The following is a 19629-nucleotide window of genomic DNA, read 5'->3' as shown; positions in this document are numbered from 1 at the left end:
CCTTCCTCATTCAAAAATCCTAGCTTTTTGGAAGCGAATCATCAAACTTTACCTCCTCTGAAGTCATCTCCCTGCCTCCTGGTCAGTGGATTCACAGGTGATGTCAACACACGGGTCACTACCTACCTCTCCACCACAATCCTATCATCAGACCAGGAGTCATCCAACATCCTGAGGCTCAGCACCCTGCCCTCCTTAGCTCCAAAGTTCTTTCCCTCCACCTCACCTCAATCACTTACTCACATCATCATACCCTAGACCTTGTCATTGCCAGTAATTACAACCCTTGTCTCCTGGGCACCACACTCCCCTTATTTTCCTCCTACATTGCTGGACACTTCTTCTCAGTAACCTTTGCTGGTTCTTCCTTATCTCCCTCACTCTAAACATTGGAATGCCCCTCGGATTATTCAGCCTGTTCTCTCCTCTATCCACACACATTCTCTCAGGGATCTCATACAGTCTCATGGCTTGGGATAACTTCCAAATTTTTATCTTCTGGATAAAAGAGAACTGAATTAGAGTTCAGGATTCTGAACTCTAGTCCTACATACCCAACTGCTTGTTCCACATCTCAACACTGACATGGTCAAAACCAAAATCTGATCTTCAACCACACTGGATTCTTTCTCAGTTTTCTCCACCTGAGTAAATACCCATTCCAACCTTTCAGTGGTTTAGTCCAAAATTCTTAGAGTCTCCCTTGACTCTTCTCTGTCTCTCACATCCCACATCCAGCCCACTGGCAAACTCTTTTTGTTCTACTTTTATGATATATCCATATTATGACCACCCTTCATCATCTCCAACACTACCACCCAGATCCAAGCCGCTACTATCTTTCACCAGGATTATTACAGTAGCTTCCCAGCTGTTCTCCCTCCCTCTGTCCTTGTCCCCCTTCTGTATCCTCTCAACACAGCAGGCATAGTGGTCCCTCTAAGGGTAAGTCTCATCTCTGCTCCAATGGTTTCCTATCTTACTCAAGATAAAAGCCAAACCTTTGCAATGACCTACAAAGCCCTCCACATTCTGGTACGAGGAGACTCCGTGAGATCTGACCCTCACCCCTCACCACCATTATCCCCTGCACCACAACTACTGAGCCTGTGCTCTAGAGCCCGCGAGCCACAACTACTGAGCCGGCATGCCACAACTACTGAAGTCCATGCACCTAGAGTCCATGCTCCACAACAAGAGAAGCCACCGCAATGAGAAGCCTGCACACCTCAACGAAGAGTAGCCCCCGCTCACCGCAACTACAGAAAGCCTGTGTGCAGCAATGAAGACCCAAACGCAGCCAAAAATTTTTTTAAATCTACAAACAATAAATGCTGGAGAGGGTGTGGAGAAAAAGGAACCCTCTCGCACTGCTGGTGGCAATGTAAATTGATACAGCCACTATGGAGAACAGTATGGAGCTTCCTTAAAAAACTACAAATAGAACTACCATATGACCCAGCAATCCCACTACTGGGCATATACCCTGAGAAAACCATAATCCAAGTCTTCTTAAACTCAAATAATTGCTTGCTATATCCCTGTACCCAACCAGCTGAACGTTGATGGAGAAAATCTCACAACCATGCTATTAGGAACCATTTCAAATTTATGACCAAAATCTTCAACAAGCACTCAGAACTCTCTGACAACTAAACTTCCCTAGTAAATTCATTAACCTACTCCCAAGATGACTATTATGCACTTTCTCTTCAATTCTCAAATCTCCAACATCCCCTCTCCCTCAACTCGCAGCTGAAGACCTTGTCGTATATTTCATAGAGAAATATAGATGCAATCAGATGCAAACCATTTCAACTTCCCACCTTCCATTCCACATACTTATACCTATATCTGTAGTCACATGCCCTGGTAAATTTATGCCCTGGATCCCATCTTGCTCTCCTTCTCTTGGATTTGACTCCTAAAAGGATTTCCTTTTTTCACACCCTCATGCAGCCTGTATCCCAGCCACATCATGCTGTGTGCCATTCTCTGACTCCCATGCCTTGGCTTTGTGCCTTCTCTTCCATTACCAGGAATTTTTCTGCTCCTCCGCTCTACCTGAAAAAATCGTATTCTTTTTTCAAGAGCAACACATCACCTCTTCTGTGAAAATATCTACAAATGTTAAGGATACGATTCCTTTTGTTCTCTTTTCTCTCTCCATAGCACTTCTTTATTATTATTATTATTTTATGAATTTATTTATTTTATTTATTTATTTCTGGCTGCGTTGGGTCTTTGTTGCTGCACACAGACTTTCTCTAGTTGCTGCGAGCAGGGGCTACTCATCGTTGCGGTGCGCAGGCTCTCATTGTGGTGGCTTCTCTTGTTGCAGAGCGTGGGCTCTAGGCGTGCGGGCTTCAGTAGCTGTGGCACACGGGCTCAGTAGTTGTGACTCGCGGGGTCTAGAGCATAGGCTCAGTAGTTGTGGTGCACGGGCTTAGTTGCTCCGCGGTATGTAGGATCTTACCGGAACAGGGCTCAAGCCCATGTCCCCTGCATTGGCAGGCGGATTCTTAACCACTGTGCCACCAGGAAAGCCCCTCCATAGCATTTCATATTTACCTCTGTTACTGCAACGTGTTCATTGTAATTATTTGTGTAAACTTGATTATCATATTCAATTTTCCACTCTACCCATTCCATACTCCACTGAGCCCCACGAAGCACTTCAGATGTGCTCTGTTTCACAGCCTACAGTGTTGTGGTCCTATGGGTCAACACATTATAGAGAACTACTTTTAATACTGGTCTTTTTTCAGCCTGGTGGGCATATGTCTGTGGGAGCTGGCAAGAAGGAAAAGCTGAGTGACAGCCTCAAATTCTCCCTTTCTCTCATGACTTTTTTTTTTTTTTTTGCCAGAATATCCTCCTTTCCCTTGGTAAGTGATTACCCTACCTCCAAGCACTCTCCACCCATCAGGCCCACAGGTTCCTCAATACTAGGATCTACACAGCTTATGCCAGTAGCTGAGGTCTTCAGCACACTTGCTGGTACTTCTGTCTCCCCACAACTAGTCCCTGAGAGCCAGAATCTTGTGCTTGGTGTCCACAGGTCCGTCTGAGCACTGCCATCTCGCCTGGCACCTAGGAGCTCAGTGATTGAATAAACTGTTGATGATTTACAATATCTTTCAAAAAGCTTCTAGTTATTATTATTATAATACAATCAAATTTTTTTTCAACTCCCAACTTTTAAGTAGGTATAAGGACTAGAGCAGTTTATATATGATCTTGGGATTTCCTTGAAAATATCACACAGCATATATATTTTCTCTAACTGGGATGGATTTAGCTTACAAACATACGCTTGTTATCCCCTTTGTTGTGATATATGCATAATTGCTCTCCTCCAAGAATACTTAATCACAGTGGGTGAGGCTTTAAATAATATTACTTAATATATTAGGAATCTGACAACCATCAAAATAACGTGACACTGTCTTATTTATGCGGTCCTATTCAACTGCTATAGAAATGATACCAAGTATCAACAAAAAGGATATATTTGACTTTTCATAGAACTCTCCTCGAAGCAGAAGCCTGATTTTACTCAGTATATATTATGTCTGGTATTAGACTGATAACATTTTATCAACAGCACATACACTAGGAATCTAAGTTAAAAGATTAGACACACATTATAGCTTGAGAAATACATACAGTGTTTGAATTCCCTTTATCTCATCAGTTAGACTGAACAGTCTTTTTATCCACCTTAATTAAGTTCTCTGGAATGTAGTTAAGTCAATGTTTTTTTCTAGAACATCACACAATACGGACAGTATCCTAAATATATTGTTTAAAATAAGACCCGAATGCTTTCTACACTCACTTGGATGTGATATAGACAATATAGAAAAATTCTACACTCACTTGGATGTGATATAGACAATATAGAAAAATTGGGTGTGGTATAGTTTATATGATTAAATGCTTTATTCATACTCATATGTCAACCTATTAGTGTGCTGTTAATTCAAATGTTACTATGATGTATTTTATCCCCATTAGCACATTCATCACAGGTGGATGTGAAACTTAGACAAAGGTGTATGTTCTCATTAATGATGAGCAGCCTATTCATCTTACTAGAATGTAATTAATGTTAGTTACAAACGTTAATTTTTCACTGTTTGTCACGGCACATGTTTAGCATTTCTCCTGTCCTTTATCAACCGGCTCGTTCGTATCACACAGCCAGGTCAAAGCGACGTATATTTAACCAAATCTGGTGCTTCATTTTTCAAGTATTTTATACATGTATGTTTCTCAATGTTGGTGGTAGTTCCCACACTGAGAGTCTTCATGTTGGCTGTAGTAACTGCAAAAACAATATTACAGGGACTGTTTGATCCATCCTATTTTTTAATGTATAAGATTAATGTCATTCACTTGCTGAATTAAGTGTTTAAACTTATGAAAGAGATTTTCTTATATTCTGCACTACAGCATCAACTGAATAGAATTGTTTGGTAGGTTATGGCAAAAAAAGAGCATTTTTAAAAAACACACGCATTAAATCAAAACTACAATGAGGTATTACCTCACACCGTTTAGAATGAGCATCATCAGAAAATCTACAAACAACAAATGCTGGAGAGGGCGTGGAGAAAAGGGAACCCTCTTGCACTGTTGGTGGGAATGTAAATCGATACAGCCACTACGGAGAACAGTGTGGAGGTTCCTTAAAAAACTAAATATAGAACTACCAGACGACCCAGCAATCCCACTACTGGGCATATACCCTGAGAAAACCATAATTCAAAAAGAGTCACGTATCACAATGTTCATTGCAGCACTATTTACAATAGCCAGGACATGGAAGCAACCTAAGTGTCCATCAACAGATGAATGGATAAAGAAGATATGTCACATATATACAATGGACTGTTACTCAGCCATAAAAAGAAACAAAATTGAGTTATTTGTAGTGAGGTGGATGGACTTAGAATCTGTCATACAGAGTGAAGTAAGTCAGAAGGAGAAAAACAAATACCGTATACTAACACATACATATGGAATCTTAAAAAAAAAATGGTCATGAAGAACCTAGGGGCAGGATGGGAGTAAAGATGCAGACCTACTAGAGAATGGACTTGAGGACACAGGGAGGGGGAAGGGTAAGCTGGGACAAAGTGAGAGAGTGGCATGGACATATATACACTACCAAATGTAAAAGAGATGGCTAGTGGGAAGCAGCCGCATAGCACAGGGAGATCAGCTCAGTGCTTTGTGACCACCTAGAGAGGTGCGATAGGGAGGGTGGGAGGGAGATGCAAGAGGGAGGAGATATGGGGATATATGTATATGTATAGCTGATTCACTTTGTTATAAAGCAGAAACTAACACACCATTGTAAAGCAATTATACTCCAATAAAGATGTTAAAAATAAACACACACATTTATAACTAAACACAAAAATACCTATGTATATCTACTGTTCTCTCCAGCAGACCCTGTAAAATGTGCTATGCATATGACAACTCATTTAATCCTCATAACCATCCCTGTGGGGTAGGTACTGTTAGTATTCCTATTTCACAGCTGAGGAAATACAAAGACAGAGAGGTTAAGCAACTTGCCCCAAACCACACAGCTAGTGGGTGATGGCTCAGGGATCCAAGCCGAGGCAGCTTGGCTCCAGAGCTTGTGCACTTACTCTTGCTGTGCTGCCGTTCATCTTCTTGGTTCCCGATGAACTTCATTTAATGATAGTACATTGAATATGCATTATGTCTAAGCTAAGCCTCTGAATTTTATTACATTTAAAGATCACTTTTATCATTTTGCTTTAATATCACTCTAATGACATAAATGTGCTGAGTGAAATATCTCTACACTATTTGTAAAACAGTAAACTTTAAGCTCTTGGAGGTCAGCGAAGGCAATTTAAATAACTCCCCGTATCTAGACAAATACCTGCACACAATAACTGTTCAATAGATATTTTAGCAAATAAATGAATTTTTAAATTTAGGGTTCAAAACACAATGAGAGATAAACTTAGGCTTTATACACCTTACAATTTTGAGGCTCTACTAGTCATGTATACCAAAGGTTTTCAGAGGAGAGTCAAGCATTTGGTTGTGTCTCCTCCACTCGAAATATCCAACTTTAAAATTCAGTCAAGCATTTGTATGTGTCTCAGAATCTAGTTATTTGGTATTGAAATAGGTCTATTTCTTAATCCACAATCTAGGTTTTCAAAAACTGTAACTCTCTTCACTTTCCTATAACTAAACTACATGTCTATCTCCAAAGAAACTCAAACCTTCATCTTGCTCTCTAACGGAAAATGTTTCCAAATGTATAATTAAATCAGGGTTTGCCTAATTGATTCAGGGTAAATCGGATCCCTTTAGGATCTCCCTTTCTCCCAGAGGAGGCTTGTCATCTCTGTTCCCAGGAGTACGTGGCATCATGGCATCCAGGGGAGGCATCTGGTCCTCAACCTGCATCTGCCCACCTTACCTCGGCATCTTCAGAAATGGATGTATCCTACCTGCTTCCCAGTCATCTCCACCTCCACGTGCTGGTATCTCCCAGGGGGGTGATACTCCTGTGTGGCCTCCAGCCACACAGCCCATATCTTTGGCTGGCCTCTCCTCACACCAGCTACAGGGGACCCCCAGGCCAGCCCACTCGTCATCACGCCCACGCCACGGTGGGCCATGCAGGGAAGTATTGCACCGCTCCAGTGTCCGCTCAGGCCCCGTTACCCACATGCTCCAGAGTAGTGAAAGTGTAACCGCGGTCCGTGGGGCTCCACGGGCAGCTCTGTGTTGCTCCCCATGGGGACCAGAGAGCAGAAGAGAGCAGTGTTCCTCTACTCTAAGGCCCGTCATCTCTCTGAGGGCCTGTCACACGCGTGCATGTGCACACACACACTCACACACACTTCCATGCATTCTCTCAAACATGTCCCGTTTCATACCCTGACCTTGGCTCAGGTCTTGTGGCTAAGATTTTGAGCCTCACCACCCCTCCCCTGGGGTCTCAGAAAGCCCTCCTGTGTAAGGGCCTAAATGGGGATGAGGAGACGCGGGACAGGGAAATGCCAGTGCCTGATACCCCGGTCACAGTACTCTGTGGAAAAAGAGGAATCTGCATCAGTAACTGAGTATGTCACCCAGCTCTTTAAACACTTCTCTAATAGACAGCCCTGAAGTAGATTCTTAATCCTTCCTAGTGTTTATTAGCTACTGTATTGATATTCGTCCATTCCTTTAAAACAGCTTTCTGCCTTTTCTTCTTTTCTCAATTTATTCTCCAAACAGTTATCCCATGCTGATTTTGTTTGAACATATGGAACTACTATAGACTGGATTAAAACACTGGTTCTCCCTTACCCTGGGGCATGCCTGGCCATATTGGCTGAAAAACCTTTAAAAATGCTTGAGGACTGGGACTTCCCTGGTGGTCCAGTGATTAAGACTCCACATTTCCAAAGAGGCAGGTACAGATTCAATCCCTGGCTGCCAAACTAAGATCCCACGTGCTGCACCGCATGGCCAAAAAAATAAATAAATAATCTAGAACTACCATATGATCCAGCAATCCCACTCCTGGGCATATATCCCCCAAAGATGAAAACTCTAATTTGAAAAGATACATGCACCCCCCAATGTTCACAGCAGCACTATTTACAAGAGCCAAGACATGGAAACAACGCAAGGGCCCATCGACAGACAACTGGTTTAAGAAGATGTGGTATATATACTATGGAATATTACTCAGCCATAAGAAAAGAATGACATATTGCCATTTGCAGCAACATGGATGAACCTAGAGATGATCATACTTAGTGAAATAAGATAGACAGAGAAAGACAAATATCATATGATATCACTTATATGTGGAATCTAAAAGTAATACAAATGAATCTATATGCAAAACAGAAGCAGACTCACAGACACAGAAAACAAACTTATGGTTACCAAGGGTGAAAGGGAGGTGGGGAGGGACAAATTAGGAGTATGGAATTAACAGATTAAAAAATACTACACATAAAATAAATACGAAACAATGATTTACTGTATAGCACAGGGAACTATACCCGATATCCTGCAATAACCTATAGTGAAAAATAATCTGAAAAAATACGTGTATATATTATTTTATATATATATCTGAATCACTTTGCTGTACACCTGAAACTAACACAATATTGTAAATCAACTATACTTCAATTAAAAAAAAAAAAGAAACGTAAGAAAATGTAAGCGACCTTCTGTATTTTTCCTTAGCTTTAATGCAGATTTGGATGTTGTTCCTGTCATATTGTAAGCATTTTAAATGAGGGGGGATTTTTAGTAAATATCTTTATGATATAAAATATTTCAAACCAAACTCACATTTAGCTATTCTCTGTGTCTCCACATATCTAGCACCCCCAAATACAGAGAATTCAAGAGCACTAAATACATCCTTACACAGGAATAAAGATGACGCGTGCCTGTCTTATCTGCCCACCAGCTACATAACCCCACACAGCAATATCATTGCAGGTTCCCATGAGCTCATGAGAGGAATCAAAGACCACCAGAGATAGTTACAAGCAATGTCTGCTTTGTTCTGTGTGGACTTGACTTTTCCTTTTCCAACTGTGTTTAAAGGAAATTTCTGTTTCACTGGAAAATTATTCACTGCAGATCAATAAAGGCATTTTTGGTGGGTTTTTATTGTGTTGTTTTGTTTTCAAATCTTTATTGGAGTATAATTGCTTTACAATGGTGTGTTAGTTTCTGCTGTACAACAAAGTGAATCAGCTATATGTATACATATATCCCCATGTCCCTTCCCTCTTGCGTCTCCCTCCCTCCCACCTTCCCTATCCCACCCCTCTAGGTGGACACAAAGCACCGAGCTGATCTCCCTGTGCTATGCAGCTGCTTCCCACTAGCTATCTACTTTACATTTGGTAGTGTATATATGTCCATGCCACTCTCTCACTTCGTCCCAGCTTCTCCTCCCCTCTCCCCGAGTCCTCAAGTCCATTCTTTACACCTGTATCTTTATTCCTGTCCTGCCCCTAGGCTCTTCATGACCATTTTTTTTTTTTAAGATTCCATATATATGTGTTAGCATACGGTATTTGTTTTTCTCTTTCTGACTTACTTCACTCTGTATGACAGTCTCTAGGACCAAGTCTTGGTGTTTTTATTTTGGAGATGTCATCCTATTTATACCCTGAGAGACTGAAAAGTAGAAAATATTTTCAGCTCTGTTTTAAGTAGGGGAGGCACCTATTAGTCGAATCACCTTTCCAGCCTCAGGTCAGGAAGATGACAAGGTGAACACACCCATCTCTCTAATACCAGAGCATGTCTTTGAATTTCTCCCCCTTCTGACACACAGAATAAAGTGGGGAGCCAGCCTGTCCCTGCCAACCTGCAAACCAGCCCAAGGTGTGATGCCATCTATTCTTGTTTAATTCACCCCCGACTGGAGGTTAACTGGACGGATGGCGGCAGCCTGAGACTTTGCTTGCAGCAGACCCCAACCTCCGGACAGCAGTGCCCTGAGAGGAAGCAGTGGTCCTTCCTCTGGTTTCGTGCCTTTCCCAGTATGAGCATCTGCCACGGTGGTGGTTTGCGAAGGCTGCTGCCAGGCAGGTTGAGGGGAATCAATCTCTCTCCATGGAGCTTTAAACCAGTGTGTCTGCTACACACCAAACCCCTTCTTTCCCTGTCCCAGAAGAGGCTTTCCTGTCGGAACGAGGCTCTAAGCTTTGTGTAATCAAAAGCCTTTGATTAAATCGGACCCAGTCCTTCTACTTGCCATGGTATCCTGTGACCTGGGAAAGCAGCGGGGCTACGAAACAGCCCAATCTGTTGCTAGGTGGGCTGACAAAGCAGGGCTAAACACACGGCGGTTTTCAAGCTACGTTACATCTCCAAGTTGCAAAGCTAGCTATAAAGCAAGCCAGGAAAGCATACCCGGAGGTGAATATTTCTCACAGACAGAGGCCACTCTGCCTCTGAGAGGGCTGTTGTCCTTCCCACTGGGAGTTTTTAAGCCACTTAGGGACAGCGACCATTTGAACAGAAAATTGTTCCTGTTTCCAAACGAATTTTTTTTTTTTAAAGAAAGAAAGGAAAGAAAAGAAAAAGGACCCAGGAAAGATGCTGCTTTTCTGGCATCTAACCCATAAAAACACACGTATGGTCACACAAAAAGAGACCAGTTTCTAAGAATTAACTCAAAGAGATACTTGCTGACTCTGCTCTTCACCTGCTGTTCGCTTGGTCCTCAGGTTTTGTTTTTTACCTACCAGTGCTATGCGTCCTCCCCCAGCCTCTTAGCCCTCAAGATAGGACCCAGGGGAGTTCCCACTCCCACCTGTCTTTACTGGATCCCACATAACAGCCTCCTCGGAGCCAGAATGAGGTCTGTGGGCGCCCTGCATAATCATTTGGGACCACTTCAAATAAGTATTCATTAAAGAATCTTCAGCATTCATTTAGTGGGAAAAAAAGATGAGCCCTGAACAGGTGAAGAGCTTAAGAGGACACAAGTGACAGCCCCCGAGCAAAGCCACAGCCTGGAGTTTAGCAGGCATTCCCCTCGTCAGGGGCACTGCAGTTACCATGTATTGTTACTCAAGCACCCTCTCTGCGTGGGAGATCTCTCCAAACCTTTCCCCTACCCTAAGGGTATAGAACAGCAAGAGATTCCTTGTAACTATGTGCATTATCCTCCCAGAAATGTACCCTAAATTCAGCATTCTCCACCCCCTCACATTTCCATTATGTTTAAAAAGCCCTTATGAGTGGGTACCTCCAGGAGCCCCTGCCTGGCTCAAGCCTGACTCTAGTTCCCATGATCTATCAGGACTTATCTGAGTACAGTGAGATCTGCCCCAAGGGGTGGATTCCACAGCAGAAAACTGAGGGATCCGAGAAGCAGCTACTGAAGAGCAGACAAGCAAGAGTGAATGAGGATCCGATGCAAGGGGCTTAGCGGGGTGAGAAGCCACCATCTACACCTGCCCCTCTCTGAAGGCTGGGATCAGCCTTGAGGACACGAGAGGGTCCTAAGGTGACCTAGCACTCTCAGGGCCCATCACTGCCTCTGCCACACAGAGAGCCCACTCCCCACCCCCCAAGGTCTGGGTCAGTCCACTCACATCACTCAGATGACGCTGGTTTTTGCAACAAATGAAGGACCGGCATTTGTTTGAGTTCAAGTTTCATCATTTCTTCAAGCCACTGGTGCTAGAGTTCCTTTAAAAAAAAAAAAAAGTGGACATTGCATATTGGTACGTATTATGGAAAGCTGTAAAATCAAGAAGGATAACAGGGTGTTGATAGTGACGTGGGGCGTGTCTGAGGGCACATTTGCAGTAAAAATGAGTTTCTCACACATTCCCATGGAGGAGGCTGCTCAGCGCCACTAAACACTGGTTAATTCGTTAATTTTATTCAGTGAAAAATACTTCTTCCATTCCATTTGTTAAAAAATCTATTTTCATTCGCATGGAAGTCAGCCCCTTTCAAGTTCATTTAAGAAGAACATTTCATAACTTTCTAGTAGGGGAAGTATTTTTATTTAAATACTTGCAACAACTAAATTGAGAACTTATATCTTTGATCTTTAAAGATATTTTTCTTGTGGCTCTTGCATGCTTTGTGGTTAGAAAAGATTGAGAAACTATGAAACATGACACAGAGAATTAAATATAATGGAAATCGATTTCAATAACATTAAGTTCATTGGTATTATTTATTGTGAAGTAATTAAATAGTAGGAATTTATTTTTAACTTTAAAAGTGTATAAGGGTATCATCTGCCCAGAAGGAGAGAAACTAACATCTGAAATTAATAAATAACATCAGTAAAGGAAAGTGTGGTGCAAAATTTTTAATTCTATGCAACTATTATTGAGTCTTTCTTGGGAAAAATAAACACATAACAGTCCCCGAAGGTAGATTTTAATAGTGTGAAATGGTGTTGGTGGTCCCCTACTACTCCCACAATGCTATATTTGGGAACCACAGGTACTATGGAATCGTGTCATTTCTACTGTACTTTTCATTCATTTTAAAACCTAACAGAAGAGGCAACATTTGTGTATGCCTGATAGCTGAGGTGGTTAGCTCTCTTTTTATTTTTTAAAAAGGAAGAGGCAGTATTCCCCACCCCATCCCCATGAATTTCTAATGTACTTTTGATGTATAGCAGTAATTCATTTCATGATTACATTTGTGCTCTACTCAAAGTAGATCAGAAAGGAAAAAGAAACAAGACCCTACATTCAGCAAGATGCTTTGCACACTGGCAGCCTGCAGTAGCTGAGGTAAGAGGACATGCAGGAAGCTGAACCCAGGGTAGAACCAAGCCTTGGGGGAGTCTGAACAGGGATCACTTCCAGAATGCCTTGGCATCAGTCAACCTGGCTTCTAGAAATACTTGTACATAATAATGAGAAAATGTTAATAATGATTATTTTCAGTAGCATAGTACAGCTAAGCCCTCAAAAAGAGGAAGTTTTCATTGGTAAGCCATTTCATTTAAACATTGAAATCTGGTGTAATGTGAAGTATGAAATAAGTTTTGAAAGGAAGCTGATGATTAAGAAGAAATGCAGTGGGCATTTAATAAGTGGAGGAGCCGCAAGATAATTAACTGGCATGCATAAAGATTCATGCTTTATACCAAAATTTTAATTTTGCACATAAATGTGCCTGATGTAGGCAGCATTTAATCACCTAGCTGACAGGAGTAACTACTTTCATTTAACCTTGACTGAAGATCATGAATTCTAACAGGTTTAATTGGATACATCATTTAACAGAATGAACAGAGCAAATTTTTCTCAATTCATAGGTTCTGATTGACATGCACCAGCAATAAGGCGTTGCACAATTACAGCTGCTCTGCATTCCTGCCCTGGGCAGCAATTGCCATAGTGATGTGACACCACTGGATCACTGGGGCACGGGAACGATGCTGAATCTCCCCTTGATTTGAAAAGGGCAATGCTTTAAAAAATAAAATAAAATAAGAAAGAAAGAAGGAAGGAAAAAAAGAGAGAGAGGCTGGAAAAGAAAGGGGTTTGGACACTTTAAAAATTTTTTTCATATTAATCACATTGATACGCACATCCTGTAAGAGAAGGGGTATGTCTTGTTATCAGCCGTATGGAAAAATGCAGGAAGAATAACATTATCTTTTATCTGTTTAGCACTTCTTTTCAGAGTGTCCGGAAAGACTCTAGTCAAACAAAACAGACTCAGAAAAGAGGACCTAAAAGAAAACCATGCCAGCTTGAAGTCTCCAATCCTTCTAAAGGAAACACAGTGATATGAGCCCTTGATGCTGCTATCTACGTAGGGAGTGCAGGCATCTAGCTCCACACATCCGGTGTCTAACATGCACTGGGGGATACAGACCCTGGGGTGGAGTGAGTGATTCATTGCTTCACTAACAAAAACCCAAATGAATCCAGAAAAAAAAAAAAAAAAGTTAGTTTCCAAAATAAAACTATAAACCTTTTCCTTCTGATAAAATGAACAATATCAAACCTTAAGAAACTGCCCAGGTGGCTGAATCCTATATTCGTTGGCCAACCTCAAACATCTCAGTTACCTCTGTAAATATTCTAGAGAGAACCAGATCTATACCTCAAGAAACACTGTGCAAAGTCCGGCTAGTTTCAGATACGAAAACAAAAATTGAAAGCGCTAAATTTAAAAAACTTTTCTATAACAATCTTATGGTTACCAGGGGGAAGAGAGGGAGGGATAAATGGGCGATTGGGATTGACATATACACGCTACTATATATAAAATAGATAACTGATAAGGACCTACTGTATGGCACAGGAAACTCTGCTCAATACTCTGTAGTGACCTGTATGGGAAAAGAATCTAAAAGGAGTGGATATCTGTATATGTATAACTGATTCACTTTGCTGTACAGCAGGAAGTAATGCAACACTATAAATCAACTATACTCCAATAAAAATTAAAAAAAAGAAAAACTTTACAAATCCAACATCCATAGTTTTCTTACTATTGTTCCTTTGCTTTCCATCCATTACTCTTGTTTGGCAAACCTTCAGTTGTCAAAACACCTCCACCCATGCAGGTCTGGTGAGCTGCCCTCTGTCCCTCCCCTGGGTCACTGTGCGGTAAAAATCGATCTGCTCATTGGTCGTCCTTTCATCTGTTACCTCCTCCTTGTGCATCCCCCCTCCCAACACCACCTAAACTGGGGGCATCTTGAGGACAGACTCTATATCCTTCATCTCCACCCTCCCAGTTCCTGGCGTAGCACCTAGTGGCTAACCCTGTAAGGCCATAATTATCCAATGAATGAGCGAATTTAGAGCTGTGAAGAATCACAGTGCTTCTGCTTTTCCTCCACTGTCTTTTCCTTCCCCTTGTCTAGTCTGTCTTTCTTTCTCGTTGTTTTCTGTCTTCCCCTCTCTTTCCTAAGCCTTGCAAATAGGTGATCATTCAGCAGAGGCTGACTATGTATCAGCTACGTGCTGGGCCATGTGCTGGGTGCTGGGGCCTCCGAGATGAGGCAAGCTTCTCTCCTGTGGAAGTTCACGGTCTCCTGGGGGAGACGGATGAGAAATATATAATTATAATACAGTAGGAATAAAGGGAGACTTTGAGTAAAAGCCTGGGCCACCACGGCACTCCTCCCTCCCCTCCCCAGAAACAAAGGGCCTGGCCTCCACAGCCCCTCAGGCTCAGCATGGCTGCAGTTGGCTATAAATTCCCTTTTTTATTTGCCTTCGTTTGCATATCAACCCGCCTCTCTCACTAAATTGCGAGTGGGTCAGGTCAGGGGCCATACCTTATTCATCTTTGTACCACTCCTCCCCTTCAAGTTCATAGCACAGTGTCTGGCACTTGGCGCTGGCTACTGGTTGAATTGTGTGCCCTGCAGATTCATGTGTTGAGGTGCTAACTCTTAGCATCTCAGACTGTGACTGAATTTGGAGATAGGGTCTTTAGAGAGTTAATCAGGTTTAAAAGGAGGACGCCACATATTACTGGTGTCCTTATAAAAATGGGAAATGTGAAGACATTCACACAGGGAGAATGCCATGGGAAGATGAAGGCAGACATCGGGGATAAGCCAAGGAACACCAAGGACGGCCAGCAAACCCCCAGAAGCTAGGAGAGAGGCATGGAGATTCTCCCTCCCGGCCCTTAGAAGGAACCAATCCTGCCCTCAACTTGATCTTGGACTTAGTCTTGAGAACTAGGAGACAATAAACATCTGCTGTTTAAGCCACCCTGTTTGTGGAACTTGGTTATAGCAGCCCTAGCAAACTAATACAGTAACCCTTTGCCTAATAAATTATTAATCAGAGGGTTCTAGAAACTAAGGGATAATGTTCTTCTTGATGAAAGATTGCCCACTTCGCCATCTGTGTTATCATTAATGCAGATGGACATCCTAAGACATGAGGTAGACCTTGCAGTATCTGGTCTTTCCTCCTAGTTCAGTTTAATGGTCTACATTGGTTTTGCCGGCAGACAGCTATGAGCCAGCTGTTTGGGAAGAAGGGAGAGGAGAAGAAAACTCAGAAGGTTGGAGGGGGGTGGCTTCACTGGCTTGAGGAATTTTAAGTGGTGACTAAATCAGGGCAGTCTGAGAAAGAATTCCACAGGCCCAAGAAATACTGACTGAGGTTCTTCCCTAAGGTTCTGTAAACAGTTTTTTCCCATTTCCCATCAGGTTGTTGGCCTCAGTTTTCCTAAGTATAAAACAGACTGATAATAGTAACAGGTAGTCATACCAAAGGAACTTTGAGATTCTCATATACGTTACACATCCAAAGAGAGTCTTCATGGTTCTTACTAATTATTTCCAGTGTTAACGTTTTTTTCATAAAACTACCATGAACAAAATTCTACACAATGCCATGAGCTTTCTCCTTTGCCACTATAAATGCCTTCCCAATATACTGTGGAGAGCATCAGCCGTCTCCCTGTCTCCCTGGAAGTTCTTCCCAAACATTCAGTGAGTAGATGACTTGCTGAAAGAGAAGAACAAAGCAAACACACACATACACACACACAGTTCTTTTGCTACTTGAACCGTGATTCTTTTTGAACGTTGCCTTTTCTCCTCCAAATCTCTCTCCTCTCACCATCCACCTCCTGCAAAGAACCAGCCAAGTCTCTTGAACACGCTGTGCTCACCACCTTCATCTTCCTACCTGTTCTTTCCACTTACCCTCGGTGAGCTCCGCCTCCCAGAGCAGTCAGCTCCATGGGACCCCCCTATCTCCCCATCTCCCTTTCTCCATTACATCCTCAGCTGGAAATTCTGCTCTTCCTGGTGATGCCCCAGCTCCCCAGGCCCAGCTCCCTCCCCACGAGCTGTGGATTCCTCACAGCTCTTCCCATCCCACCTTAAAAGCTTCCCCTGGGCTTTATCTTGCGGTCAGCTCTCAAGGCAAAATGTTTGGGGACATTTTGTATTAAGTGTGTTATTGGCACTAACGGTACACGTGAATCAATTGTATTAAATCTTCATGACTTCAGGTAATTTGTCTAGAAAATGGCATTCTCCATTTCCCCCAGGATTTTGAATTTGTGTGTACGTTTCCTTTTCTCCCCCCACCCCCCGCGGTGCTGTTTTGAACAAACAACAAAAATTACATAAACTGCTGAATATCCTTTTCTTCCATTTTCCCTACTGCACTTTCTCATTGTATGAACTGGCACAGCCTCCCGTCCGTGGTCGGGTTTACTTCTGGGGCACACTGTATAATTTAACTTTCTGCAATATAAAATAAGTCAGAGGCGATCTTTCCCCTTGTTCTGACAACGTCCAAAGTTGTCTCTCACTGTTTTTATTTAAAGGAACTAGACACAAACCTGGCTGCCTTAACCACGGCCTCTGCGAGGGCTACAGCTGAGAAAATCCGCTGTCAGGAAGAAGTGAATAGAACTAACAAGACTATTGAGCTGGCCAACAGATTAGTGAAAGGTCTGGAGGTGAGGTCCTACAGGGCAGACTAATGAAGCAGGCTACAGAAAGCACTTCTTTGTTATACACTACTGATCTGGCAATAACAGCAGCACTTAGCAAAGAGCCTGATGAGCTGAAAAAATTATGTCATTATCATTCATTTTTTTCATAATAGAAACATGTTTTTGACCTTTACATTTTCTTACATTTTACCATGCTGTGGCCTGGATTAACTGTAAGGTTACCTAGTGACTCGTGTATTCACGAAGCCCGACAGGAAAGGGAACAGTCTTTCTTGCTTGAGTATTGACAAATAAAGTTGATGCGGTAAAAAAAAAAAAGGCAAAGACATTATTTGGAACAACTAGACAAGGCTAATGACAGAGCCCTAGGTTGGTCTACCAGGAAGCGCAAGGCAATTTGTCCGACTTAGTTAAGGAATATGATAATGCCCTAATTATCTGCCTAAGATGTGCCCTGGATATTACAGAGGAGACAAAGAATAAAGGGTGGCAAACCATGAATTATCCGAAATAATCCATATTGTTAAAGGTTGGCTCCTGAGAAAGTCTGGTCACTGGCAGCTTTCTCATTTGCCATTCATCTATTGTTAATTTAATCTTTTGTATATATTCAAATTTTTTTTCCCTGGGTTAACATTTGTTGGGAGAATGTCTCTTCTTGTTCCCCGCCATCATGGGAGGCATGTTTTCCCAACCAGCGGCTTTCCATGCCTTTCTTTTATTCTGATAACTGGACTTGCAGAGAGTCAAGAAAGCATCAACCCACCGCTAATTAAACAGATTTATCCAACTGGATATTGTTAGGAGAATTTAAAATATAAATTGATGAGTGCTTGTTTAGTGCCATTTGAAGCAAAAATTGAAAGGATTTATCGGCTGAGAAGAAAAAGTCTCAGGGTCTCAGATGAAAGCCGGGAAATGTAATGAATTTAAATGTATCCCACCAGGGTAGCCATGTTTCTTCTCACTGTGAGACGCTGATGTCTCTCAAATTAATGGAAGTAAATTACTATCTTAATCTGACAAATCTATCACTGTTTTATCAAATCAATTTGCCAGCTCCCAAATAGATCAGGGAAACAGTAAAGGAGTAGCAATAGATTGTTTTTTCAAAGAGTAGTGTGAACCCCATATTCTGAGGGAACATCCATGCCTGAGCCTTTCTGACTTACTTTCACCCCCATTTGATGGAGCTTTGGTGCCAAAAAAATATTTGTTGGAACAAGCTCAAGGCAATAACTATATCCTAAACCCAGAGAGTGTTGGACCTCCCAGTGTTTTCCATGTCTTCTGCTCTACACTTTCTAACATAATGAATCTGTGGCCTCCCGAAAACTTTCTACCAGGACTGGGATGCAGGACGCCTGTGGGAAGACCTGACTCCCCTCAACAGCCTTGACATTGTGCCGGCTCCTTTGCAAACCAGGCCTGCATACCACCTGTTGAGAAACCAGGTTGCCATAACTAAACCATCAGTAGGCAAATTCTACCGCCCCCTGGTGGAAATACTTCTTGTGCGGACTCCAAAGCTTTCTTGAGATACATGTGCCACTTATTTTGAGGCACTTAATAACAAATAAAAGCACTGGAGACAGTGTAGCAGTGCAGAAATGTGTGCACTTCTGCAGTTAACTTTCATGATGACAGGGCCCAACCACATAAGTGCCACAAAAATACTGCCATCTCCACTTCTCTGGCAAATTGAGCAATTAAGCCTTATTTCTTGAAAGCATGTCTTTCTTAAGCTGTGTATTCCTTGACTTAAAATGTTTTGATATTTAGCCAACTAAATATTACCATCCCAGAGATGGAGTTCTCTTAAAATTGTTTATCTTTTCTTTTTTTGCCTGTGTTCTATCTTTGTACTCTTTCATGTTTTCTTTCCTTCTAGTTTTCCTTCTTTTCTTCATTACTCTCTCCTTCCTGCCATTTTTTTTTTTTTTTTTTTCTGCCCCACACGCTTGCGGGATCTTAGTTCCCGACCAGGGATTGAACCAGGGCCCCAGCAGTGAAAGTGCTGAGTCCTAACCACTGGACCACCAGGGGATTCCCTGCCTCTTTTTAAAAACATTTTTAAATTTCAGCTTTATTGAGGCATAACTGACAAATACAACTGTAAGATATTTAAAGCATACATCATGGTGATTTGATATACATGTACATTGTGAGAGGATTCCCCCATCAAATTATTTAACACATCTATCACCTCAATTATTTTTTTTTCTTTTTGGAGAACATTTAAGTTCTAGTCTCTTATAAATTTCATTTATACAATACCGTGTTCTCAAATATAGTTACCATATTTTACATTATATCCTCAGACCTTATCTATCTTACAGCTGAAAGTTGGTCCCCTTTTACCAACCTTTTCCTATTCCCCCACCCCTCTTCCCTGGCAGCACTTTTCTACTCTCTGATTCGATGAGTTTGACTTGTTTTTTTTTTTTTTTGATTCCAGATATAAGTGATACCACACTATTTTTGTCTTTCTCTGTCTGGCTTATCTCCCTTAGCATAATACCCTCAAGGTCTATCCATGTAGTCACAAATAACAGCATTTCTTTCTTTCCCATGGCTAAATAATATCACATTTTGTATATAAATATATTTTATATATATATACATATATATGTATCCATTGATGGACACTTA

Source organism: Kogia breviceps, chromosome 2 (genome assembly GCF_026419965.1).
Source record: "Kogia breviceps isolate mKogBre1 chromosome 2, mKogBre1 haplotype 1, whole genome shotgun sequence".
Lineage (NCBI taxonomy): Eukaryota > Metazoa > Chordata > Mammalia > Artiodactyla > Physeteridae > Kogia > Kogia breviceps.
The sequence above is the reverse complement of the archived record's forward strand: the minus strand, read 5'-3'. Positions refer to the sequence as shown.